Genomic DNA, 13143 nt, shown 5'->3' on the forward strand with positions numbered 1-13143 from the left:
TCATGACTCGGATGCACTCAAGCACTGTCACATGAGACGCGGTGGGCTGTGGGTATTTTCTGCTCCTAAGTCCGTGAAATTGCGGACTTTCGGTAAGTGCGGTTAAAGTGCGCAAAATGGCGGCGTGGCACACTTGTGGACCTAGCAATTCCGTTTTGGAACTACCCTGAGCCCTTGTGGACTTAGCGGGAACGCGCATGTAAGGCCACAAGGCCGCGAGTGCTCTGCACTTTCGCCTAAGTGCGCGATTTGGGATTCAGCTTAACAGTCTCAGGGCTTTTCCCTTTCACTCTGCAAGGGTCACCTTTTTAAGTTATTTGAACAAAGCTGAGACAAAACTGATATGGAACTCTGAATTTCAGTTTACAAATACAGGTACTGCAGTGAATCGATTAAACAGTCTCGATCGGGCTTTTCCCTTTCACTCTGTACGGGTCACCTTTTTAAAGCCGAGACAAAACTGATATGGAACTCTGAATTTCAGTTTACAAATACAGGTACTGCAGTGAATCGATTAAACAGTCTCGATCGGGCTTTTCCCTTTCACTCTGTACGGGTCACCTTTTTAAAGCCGAGACAAAACTTAGATGGAACTCTGAAATTCTGTTTACAAATATGGCAGTGAATTAATCTAACAGTCTCGATAGGGGCTTTTCCCTTTCACTCTGCAAGGGTCACCTTGTTAAGCTATTTGAACAAAGCTGAGACAAAACTTATGGAACTCTGAATTTCAGTTTTCAAATACTGCAGTGAATCAATATAACAGTCTCGATAGGGGCTTTTCCCTTTCACTCTACAAGAGTCACCTTTTTAAGCCAGACGCTTATTCTTGAGGTTGTTCAATTTGGGGAAAGCATTGTCCGATTCAACTCAAGGAGGAGTTTCTCCTCTAGAAGACGTCGACCTGAAATCAGAGAGGAAGAGACCAAAGAAATGGTATAAATAATCCATGTCCGGTTACTGCATTCCTTGCATGCATGAATGAATGAATGATCTTTATTGTCATTGTACAGGTACAAGTACGCGTACAGTGAGATTGAGGGGGGCATAAGCTAAACAACTATTCGGTGCCAATTCAAAAATATGAAGCATTAAATGAGTGTGGGTATTTAAACAAATCTGGGAGAAAACAATTACAGGAACTGGAGTTCTGAAATTCACAATTTACAAATACTGCAAATAATCACTCTGACAGGTTTGGTAAGGGCTTTCACTCTGCAAGAGTCACCCTTCTTAAAGGTATGCTACTTGATTCTCAATCAAAACAATGATAATTTTGTTTACATTTGAATATCAGCGATTATATAGTCCCTTAAAGGGGCCCTAGGTGGAATTTCACCTAAGAGATCCAAAACACTCTGCCACACTACTGAATTGGTCAAGTTCCTCCTAATTTATCCACCGGACATTCGTTGGCTGAACAGCTATATGGTCATAGAAAATGGAGTCAACTTATGATGGATCACATAGGTATTGTATAGGGGTGCGGACCGCACCCCTTTTATTTCTTCATTGTTTATTCATTCTGTATATTTTCATAATCTACAAGTTGTTAGCTTTCCAGAACAGTTGGAATTTTTGAGATAGCCCTTTTGGATCAAAAGTTATGACCTTTTTACTTTTTTGATTGAAAAAACTACATAGTGCACCTTTAACACTAATGAACATATTGAACCACTCGATTGTCATCATTACCTTGTTATTTCTTCAAAAAGTCTGAGTTTTTTCATGTTTTATAAACAACATTGTTGACATCCTCTAGTGGGCGTGGCCTAACTTCAGTTTTCAAGCATGTGAGATTCTAAGACATTTGATAACCAGAAAGAGCCCGTCCGTCGGACCAGTCAATCACGGGGACCCGTTTTCAGGAGTGACTCTCTGCTGCCAACTAATGGCTAAAAAAAATCATAACAGTACCTTTCCAGCAGTTTATTCTTGAGGTTGTTCACTTTTGGGGACAGCTTCTTGCAATCCAGCTGGAGAAGGAGTTTCTGAAAGACTTCGAACGTGTATCTGAAATCAGAGAGGAAGAGACCAAAGAAATGGTCTAAATAATCCATGTCCAGTAGGGGTGTAACAATACACTAATCTCACGATACGGTACGATACACGATACTATGTTGACAATAACGATACAATATTATATTGTCACTTCTTTTTTTACGTTAGCTACCGAGCTAGTGGAAAGAAACAGGAGAATGGCAGACCTGTGAGCATAACGTTACCATGTGGGGTTGCTGTATAGACTAGGACCCAGCCACCCATTAACTCAAGAGCACACTTGTTAAAAAAAATCACTACACTGAAAAATATGAACACACACTGCTTCTATAACGGACTGTTTTGCTATCGCGAAAATATTGCGATACAGTTTTTCACCTCAACGATACGTATTGTCACATTTTTGTATCACAATATATTGTGGGACAATATATTGTTACACCCCTAATGTCCAGGCACTCAAGGTACGTTAGAACAATGTAAAAGGCCTTTGAGGCCTATTAGGTCTAGTGTTGTTGCTTATTATTGTACTGCTGTGTTTTTGCTATGTACAGTACTTTGTTTTTAAAGGGATAGTTCAGGATTTTTTTACATGAATCTATAGCATCCCCTTCATCATTATCGTGTATAAATGCTGGCTTACCTCAGACAGCGTCCTGTGAGCCGAGTTTCAGCCCTGCTTTGGTGCTGGCGACAATGGATCCGGCATGTTTGTTCACATGGCCGGGGTCACGAAAATAAAACATTTTTCTTCTCAAAACAACATTTTGACTTTTGACTTTTTCATCGACAACGGTTTTAAGATGCAAATATATCACTCTTTTGAACACATGTTGTTTTGAGAAGAAAAATGTTTTATTTCCGTGACCCCGGCCATGTGAACAAACATGCCGGATCCATTGTCGCCAGCACCAAAGCAGGGCTGAAACTCGGCTCACAGGACGCTGTCTGAGGTAAGCCAGCATTTATACATGATAATGATGAAGGGGATGCTATAGAGATTCATGTCAAAAATCCTGAACTATCCCTTTAAAGCGCTATATAAATAATACATTTTATTATTTAATTTTGCGTACCTCAGTTCCTTGGGGTAGGCGAGATTCACCGCATAGGCCAACCCCATTAGCATGGAGCAAGCCCTTGGGAAATTGCCCACAGCAGTCAGAACCTTCACACCATCAACCACGATACCAACTTCACAGGGACCCTCTGATGTCTCCTTCTTGACTGTATAGATTTTCGTGGTTTGCACAGCAAGGTCCTGCGACACGTCGTCTTCATCAGCATCCTGAAACGACAAGTAAAAGATGCAAAGATGCATTTCGCTGAGAAGTATAGTCATTATACGATTGAAATAATTTTGACTTTTTTTTTATTTGAATTCCACCAGGCCACAAGATAGCTACCCAAAAATGAAAACAAGTCAAAATTATTTGAATCGTATAGCGACTAGTTTGTATGTGAAACATAGAAACACTTTCTATATATTAATTAAAGCTATCAAAAATGACTTTTGAAACCCGGAAATAGTTCATCAGTAAGATGTGGCTACATTTCAGCTAAATACAGCGACTTTTCAGCGAAAGGAATCGTTGCTGTGATACACATAAGGTAAGTTGTTGAATGAAGTTAAGTCATTTGCACACCAGCGATGTCCGTTAAAGTTGGCCCTAAGCCCTTTGCCTTTTAACTTATAACAGTACTTCAACTTACATCATACTCTTTTAAGAGTTGATTGATAGATTCCCCAAGGTACACCATCAAGCAGCGAATGACAACCTCTCTCGTGACGTTGATGCTGGGATTGCTTGGAGTCTGAAATGACAAAAATCATCATCATTGATCAGTATACTGTAGGGTAGAGGATGTGGGCAATGGTGTCCTCTGTGCACCTAAGGATGCCCTTGCCCACATTCTTACTGATCATTGGTTAGTTTAGCTTTCAACACCATACTTGTTCGCAAACTTAGGGACATATTTTCAGTGTACATAATTGAAATGAAATCCTAGAATTATAAATTGCCCACCACATCATCCTTGAAAATATTAGCAAATAGAAAAAGGCTGAAAAATACCTGGAGTAGGATAGCCTGCAATCTCAACCCCACGGCTCCACCCCTGGACTGGAAGAGGGCCAGAAGTCTGGGCGTATAATGATCCAACTGGGACATGAACTGTGATTCCAGGTGCACCAGGGTTATTCTCTCGAACTCATCTTGGAGCTAAAAGACAAACAAGGAAGATTATAGAATAGAAGCTCAGGGCGATTGGTTGCCCCATCACTCCGGGCCCCTGTGGACGCTTGTCCCAGTCACAACTCTTCTCTGTCCTGGCCCCTCAATGGAGGAATGATCTGCCCACCGACGTCAGAACAGGAAAGAGTCCCTACCCAGCTTTCGTTGCAGGCCTACTAATACACTGCCCTCAGCACTGAACTGTGCTTGGCTATCTGATTCGAAAGGAGACTTGAGTTTTAATTGATGATAATTCTCTTGTTCCCTAGGTTGAATGCAAATATTGTAAGTCGCTTTGGATAGTGTCAGCTAAATGACTGTAATGTAATGTAAGAAGCTTACCATTAAAAAAAACACTCAACTTGATCTGGTTATGATGTAGAAAGTGATAGTACACATTTCAGTCCTTCACTATGAATTCATAATGAATCTAATCAACATGTAACTTACATGAGATGCCTCAAACAGAGCGGGCCATCTGGCTTTTATGTCTTCTATGCTCGGTGACTGGTTGATGATTTCATTCCTCCTGTGTGCAAAGGTTTTGTCCATTTTTTCTTTTATCACTTTGCCGTTGTCCCTTTTTGTTACTTCAGTAAGAAGCTGGATCCTCTCTTGTTCCTGGCTTTCTTCGTTCGCTCCTGCCGGGTAAGGGGGAAGGTAGTTTACCTCTGCTTTCCGGGGCTTTTTGACATTTTTTGCAGACTTCTGGTCAGCAGGCCTCTTGTGTCTCACTGCGTTGCACATCACCTCAGGAACACCAAAGCCTCTGAGCTTGGTGCGGTAATTAGCCATCTTGTATTTGATGCTCTGTTGCCAGCCGTAGTAACCGGAGAAGGAGCCAGGTTCCTTGAGACAAGGATATTTAGTGACGAGCGCTTCAGCAACATCACTAATTTGTAAACTGGATGGATAGGCTGTATATGTGTATATAGTTTCTGCTAGCTTCTCAAGTATGTTTGCCTTGACCTTTGAGGTAGTTAGAAGCGTTCCATTGTTTTTGTAGTCTTCACTGGCTCTTTCAATGCACATCTCCGTTTCGTATGCGAACTGTGGAATGGGGAACTGCTTTGGCCATGGTTGACTACGACCTGTAGTGCTTGGCTTAGCTAGAATGATGGTGTCCTGGGAGTTGGCCGAGCTATCGGACATTGCTGTACTTGGTGCAGTCGACTCTGAACAAGATGCGGACTCAAGAGTCACAGTCAGTTGACTGTTGACCAAAAGAACTATCCATACATGAACCAACCTCAGATAAGTTGAGTACAATCAGGACACTGTGAACTAGCATTATCGTATCTTTGTCTTTGATTTGGTCACTTTTGTTAAGACTAAAGTACTCATGGAATTCTGAGTCCAGATACCGAATACTGAAGTCAAGAGGAACAGAAAAGGTCTCCTTTATAATGTTTTTCAGCTCTTCCACAGTGGACGGGATTCCCAGTGGAAGGTCCAACTTCTCAATCCTATCGTCGATTATTACTCTGAGCTTTGCCTCCATTTTTGCCAACCTGTCAAGAATGTAAACAGAAAAAATGTCAATAACATCACACATATTTTAGATGAGCAGACACATGTAATCATATAAATATTGTGAAACGTATGCCATATTAATACAATGTATCCCTATTACCTAAAATGCACAGCAAATGTGACGTTTCAGTGTCACCAGGCGTTTTCCTCCCACACTGTACGCAGCCAAGGGATACGTGTCATTAAGTTTCTGCTGCTGCAACAGGATTATTTTGACTGTGTCCACCAGTTGAAAAGATCTTAGATGCTCTTCATACCATGCAGCAAGTAACTTCACAACGAAATAAACACGTTTGTCCAAAATGACTATCTGAATAATCTCAGCAAAGTCAGGGAGTCCGCCAGTAGAGTCATACGACACGATCATCCCTTCAGTATACTTGGTTCCATAGTAGGTGACGGCACTGGTCAACTGCACACTGGACAGAAATGGTGATATTTCTCTTAAAGCTTTCTGTATGTCTGAATGCAGCAGAACTAAAGGCATCACCGATATTTTTGTGACACTCAAGGCCGTTTTTCCCACATCCGATGTTCCATACATGTGGTATGCCATCATCATCTGATGTCTTATAGCAAGGGTCATCAATACATTCCGGAAGTTATTTGTATGCCTTACAACTTGCTTAAAAAAGCTATGCTTAGCTTCGAAACGCATTGTCCACACAGCAACGAGAGGTCCATGTTTTTCTATCAATGCAGGATAGTGCTCCAGAAAATGGTGCTTCGGTATCAGTTTCTCTTCAGGAAAAACTTCTAAGAACCTGACCCGGTGTTCAGATATTTTGAAATCAAGATATGCAATACTCTCAACAGTGTGAACAGGGGCCACCACCAATTCGACAATGTCTTTTAAAGTTAACAGAATCTGCCAGGCAGAATCACCCTCCGGCACCCGTGAACCAACAATCAGTGGCAACAACCGTATTAATGCCCAATTTTCATGCGCATTTCCACCAATAGTTTTGCGAACACTGTAGCTTTGTGGGATTGCTTGAGGACTATTGGCTTTGTCCGAGCCCTTATAGGGAAAATCTTTGATCAAGTTGTTGAGTATTGTCAAATTAAAGTACTTCTTCTTGATGAAAATCTGAAAACACAATGCCAGCTCCCTTGGGACTATGCCTTCAAAGAGATCGTGAAGTATATCCGGTGGGTATCCAGAGACAAAATGAAAGTGATGCAATTTATCAGTCAGTGGGCATGAGCGCTTCACACCAAAGCAATGTGTTAAACTTGGATCTTCTTTCACCGTTTTCACATGCAGATCATGGTCTTCCTTTGTCCGAGGTGGAAACACTCCGGTCCGCACTTCCTGTGTCTGGTATTCTGAAGAATGCCCAAGACAAAATCTACAGACGTATGGCCCAGTGAAACTTTCAACAAGTCCGGAAATCGAATGGGCACCAAGATTGTCCGCCACGACACAGTGTACTGTCCCTTTAATAGTTTTTCCCACATTGGATACAAAAACTCCGTTCTGTTCTAGAGTGGCGAGATCCTTCAAGAGTGGCTCCAAAACTCTTTTGTATCCAAATTGTTTTACATCAACAGCTTTACAAAGCAGAGCTAGGTGTATTGAAGTCAATGTAGATTGTAACTTGGATGGAACATTTGCCAGAATCCAATAAACAGCTGTTATTTTGTGTGTTTTTTTTGAAGTTCCTAGTGGGTTGCACACCTCAAAATCGTCAACATAAAGAATTAGAGATAATCTTGCTTCTTCTCCTGCATAAAAGTCACTTTGCTTGAAAAAGGTCCCGTCACAAATTGACTTAAGATGTCCAGTATGGTTCGAATATTTCGACAAGGTTCCCTCTGCAATATCTTTGTTCTTCAAGACTATCTGCAAAGTCTGGAGAATAGGCACATATTGAAAGGTCTTGTTCGTTTGAGGATCAAGGATATATTCAACTGGATCAACAGACTGGAAATGCTCCTTAAAATAGCTTCTTCTTTTAAAAGCTGAACCAAGTGGACCACCTGCTCCAAGTGCAGTGCTAATAGGATGGGAGCTGCACAATTGTTCTGCCAACTCAGTTACAATGGCCTGATCAACAGTGCATTTGTTAGACTTCAATGTTGAATCAAGTATGTTTCTAACAACCGCAACAGATGCTGAAGATGAAATGAACTGAAGGTCTTCAACCAAAGCGTCAATGCACTTCACTGGGGCATTATAAATACTTTCTAGCTTCAGTAGAAGTAAGCCAATTCTTTGTGTAACTGTGTATAATGTACTTTCCAGATCACCCTCAAAACTAGTGCCCTCATCACCAGCACTGGCCTCTGGTTGGTCTACATCAGAGTCGACAACAGTCTGACTGTGGTGACTCTCAAACACGTCTTGCTTAAAATCACTTGAAGAATAGGATGTATGTTTTCTGCGTTTGTGTTTCAAAAATGTATTGTGTATATTTGTCTGAAAGTCACATCCTTTAAATACACAAACGGCAGTTTCATGGGTCTTCAAATGGTTTCCAATATGCTGAAAGTAGTCCTTCTCCGTAGAACAATGGGCACTGCAAATTAAACACTTATAAGTGGCGATGATTTCTGACCTTGGACTTTCTTCAGCTGCATGGTATCGGGATAAATGTGTGCGAAGGGCACTTTGTGTTTTGAATGTGCAAGGGCAGTCGTCATGTAGACATGGCTGGAGTTGTGCACGTCGGAATGTTGCGTGTTGTAGTCTGTAATGCTTCAGTAGATTACCCCTTGTATCAAAAAATGATTGGCAGATCTTACACTGCCATCTCATAGGTCAACCCTAAGATAAAGGAAACAAGTTGAATTTATATTAATTAGATGTATAACTAGAAGCCTATACATCCAATGGTAGTAATAATTTCCATGCCGTAAGAAATTGGGCATTATTGATTTTAATATCACCACTTCTCTCTGGTACACAGTTAGCCAGTGTTGTCACCTACTATGTAACTAGGTATACTATTGTGAAATTTGAACCGGGTTTTGGATATATGCTTACCAGCCATATCCCCCTACTAACCACGGAGAAAACTCAATTTGCTTCCTCCCTATGGGATTCGGCCATATTCTCCTATCTGGCAAGACCGGGGTTTGAACCCCGGCCCCGGTAAGCATCAAATTGGCAAGGCAACATGTTAGACCACTGTGCCACCAGACCCCTACAGCCAATGCATTAGACCACTACACCACCAGACCCCTACAGCCAACGCATTAGACCACTACACCACCAGACCCCTACAGCCAACGCATTAGACCACTGCGCCACTGAACCCCTACAGCCAACGCATTAGACCACTACACCACCAGACCCCTACAGCCAACGCATTAGACCACTACACCACCAGACCCCTACAGCCAACGCATTAGACCACTACACCACCAGACCCCTACAGCCAACGCATTAGAACACTAACGTTACACACCGGAGAGGGGACTGTATTTCTTTTAAACAACATGTCCAGTAATGTAACGTTAGTGTATGTGAAATGTGGCATCAGTACGATCTGTGACACATACCTGTCAGTATGTCTTCGCTGATGAAAGATTCTCTCTCCCCTTTGAAACAGTTCAGCTCACATTACACTGTTCAGCTCACAGATTAACGTTACCACCTGAGTGAAATAAAAAAAAATGATACAAACACGTTGCATAATTTTATACTATTGACCTGTAAATTCGAAAATTATCTTGCCTACTAGCTAAGCATAGTATTTGCCTAAAACAATATTCACTACTATAACGTTAATCGGTTAGTGGGCTTCAGAAACCGAATGTCAGCCGTGTTACCGTGCACTCACACAGGGAACGACTTGGGCGACTCAGGTCGCTGAGACCGCGTGCATCGCGTCGCCAGCTCCCCGGCAGACAAACACGGCAGCCGCCGGGGGGGCGGATACTCGTATTCAGTCCTGCTGAATTCCTGTACCAGCCGCCATTGCTGGGATTTTAGAACATGTTTTAAACCACTTTGATGTTCATATTATTACGTTTTAATAATTTTTCATGCCTGAAATTGCCACCATAGAATCCCAATCTGTGGAAGCTTTCTCCAAATTACACCTGTATCTACGAGTTTAGATTGACGATTTAGATAGGCATTTTCTATGGTGTTTCCATGACAATGAAAATTGGAGAAGGTAGAAAATGATATGATAGTCTCCCCTACTCTGATTCACCTAGCTCAAACTGGCGCGGCCAGCTGTCATTCATTCTCAATGGAAGCTGGCGATATAGGGCGTCGGAGGCTTCGGCGGCAGCGAGCGGCGCGATGCCAGTGGACGAGCGCAGATTAGAAGTTGAGCAGAAGTCAACTCTATGCAAATAAGCAGCGACATCGCCGAAGCGGCAACCAATAGCAGATCAGGCTGTCGGATTACCGGTAACGTTACCGAGACAAGAAAAAAATACTCATGAAAAAGAGTAGCAGAAATAGTAGGAAGGCACGCAGTTTTGTTAATAAGATAAATACCAACGCCAGTTTGAGCTAGGTGAATCAGAGTAGGCTAGTAGGGTAGGCTATCAGATCATTTTCTACCTTCTCAAATTATCGTTGTCATGGAAACGCCATAGAAAATGCTTATCTCAATCGTCAATCTAAACTCGTGGATACAGGCGTAATTTGGAGAAAGCTTCCACATATTGGGATTCTATGGTGGCAGTTTCAGGCGTGAAAAATTATTAAAACGTAATAATATGAGCCTCAAAGTGGTTTAAAACACGTTTTAAAATCCCAGCAATGGCGGCCGGGACAGGAATTCAGCCGGACCTAACACGAGTATCCGCCCCATGATCCACTCCCCCGGCGGCTGCCGCGTTTGCCTGCCGGGGAGCTGGCGACTCAATGCACGCGGTCTCAGCGACCTGTGTCTCCCAAGTCGCTCCCTGTGTGAGTGCACGGTTACTGTAGCTAAGATACCAACTAACGTTAGCTAACGTTAGGCCAGTTCCACAATGAATATCACTGACTAACTAGCCCGCCTGCAGGCTAGCTAGCTAGCTAGTAACCTAGCTAACGTTAGCTAACTACTGCACAACGTCAAGATAAGATGCAGTTAACGTGCTAGCCAGTAACATAGCCAAATATTTAGCTACATTACTGGAGAAAAAAAAACATTTTGTCTTAGCTAGCGAAGATTAGTGCTAACGTTAGCTAGCGGATGGGTTGCTAGCTCAACAAATCGGAATTCAGGCTAGCTAGCTAGCTCGCTAGTCAAGTTAGCTAGCCTAGCTAGGCCACTCAAGCTTGCGCAAATAATTCGCCTTGACTTGACGTTAATGGTAAAAGCAGTTAACTTGGTTAAATAAATGTCTTAGCTACTGCTATAACGACAATTTCATATTGGCTAACGTTACCTATTCGGGCTGGCTCCTGCGTCCTGGGAAGGAATAGCTCTCAACCAACCTAGCTTGGTGCACACGGCACACTGCACACGACGACGATGGACGTTCTTAAATGAGAAAAGTGACTAGTTAAGAGATAATGACCACCCATCTTTTTATCCTAACACTGAATACCGGTAGTATATTTTAGCTACTTCTAAAAGCATGTTATATGAATAAGACTGTTGAACTTTCATATTAACTAACGTTATTAATTATTAGTTTCATTGCTGGCTTCTTACCACTGAACTCACCTGCTCAACAAATGACTGCATGCATGTCCAAGCATGTCCAACGGTCCACTGCATGAGGCGCCCAAAATGCATGGCACTGAAGATTCGTGAAAGATTCGCAAATATCGTGAAAGCCAAAGACTTTCTAATGAGTAAAATCTATCAAATTTCTGCATCTTCCCCATTTCTGGTAAAATTCATGTAATTCTAATAAATGTATCGAAGCAAATTTTATTCAACCAAAATTTAGTAAAATGCAATTAGTAAATTATTTACATTTCTTGAATTCAGCTCAATTCCATGTCAAACAATACATAGTCTTTTTTATTACATAAATATTACTAGTAGTTATTTATTAAATATTAATTAATGCTAATCCCACTTTTTACAGTGTAACAGACACCACGTCTTGACCCGATGTCAGTTACCGAGATAGATACTGTATATATGTGTTCGTAATAATTAAATTACATCCAGATGGAGAAAAAATATGTTTGAGAACAAGGTAATAATAACAGTTAAACGTTATTTATATAGCACCTTTCATACAGATCAATTCATCTCAAAGTGCTTTACAACAGAGCATTTAAATTAAAGAATGTGAAATTGAATGATGCTTCATTTGTAGACTATAGGAGAAAAACACTGATCCCAGCCTGCTAAATCTGCTCAAAGACACCACCTGGCGGTGGTGCATCACTAAAACGAAATAACACCCGTCTGAAATCCCACAAGATTTCCAACGGGATTTCCCTGCCAAATACGGCGAAGGTGAAATGCTGCACCATGTGACATTTCTAACTTCCCACATCTGTAGGCCTACTCTACTGCAGTCGGTGACATGGTATAGATTTCATATTGTTTTCAAAGCTAAAGCTATGGTGGAGTAAGCTCAACACAACATAAGGCATACCGTTGTAGTCATCAGCCTACTATCAATACAAACGTGGGTATTCCAGAAAGATGATTTAGTGAAAACTATGAAACCTGCAATGAGAGAATTGAATCTCAGGGCTAGAAGAAAACTCAGTTTTCAAAGCCGCTTTCTGTAATAACTCTCAGAAACACTTAAATAAAGGCAACAACCAGATAGGGAGTACCCAGAATAACTAGGTTGGCTAGATTAACCAGTAAGCTAGCTAGAAAGCTAACATTATTTCCCCGTTCACAATATGACATCTAAATATACGTATAATACCAGAGAGACACAGACATTAACGTTAGTCTAGCTTTACAAATAGCTAAAGAGACTATCACATCACTTAGCTAGAGAACAAGCTTAACAAGGCAAATAACAGACAAGTAAAGTTGTCATATCAAAGAGACTGAGGCTGGCTACATATCGATGATCTTAAACCACCCAAAGCAGAAATAATACCATCAGCTGTATTGTAGCTAACAAGAAAACTAGCAGCTTACCTTCCGATGGTGATGGGGAGACGGACGGAGCTCCGTGTTGCTTATAGTCACGTAGCTCCGAGTCGTTACAGTAATAGTCACGTAGCTCCAAGTCGCTGACAGTCACGTAGCAACGCTCTAACCTATGCATCTAGCTCTGCAGATGCTGACTAGCGGTGGTGACATTCGTAGCGTCATTGGTCATGGCGCTTAGTTCACGTGGAAGCTAGCGACGTTTGCCACAACTGTCCGCTCAGTTAGTAAATATGTGGCACAAATCACCCCCCATATGTGTGTGTGTATGTGTGTCTGTGTGTTGTGTGCGTGTGTGCGTTGTGTGCATGTGTGTGTTGTGTATGTGTGTGTGTTTTGTA

The sequence above is a fragment of the Borostomias antarcticus genome, assembly GCF_949987555.1.
Source record: "Borostomias antarcticus genome assembly, chromosome: 1".
Classification (NCBI taxonomy): Eukaryota; Metazoa; Chordata; class Actinopteri; order Stomiiformes; family Stomiidae; genus Borostomias; species Borostomias antarcticus.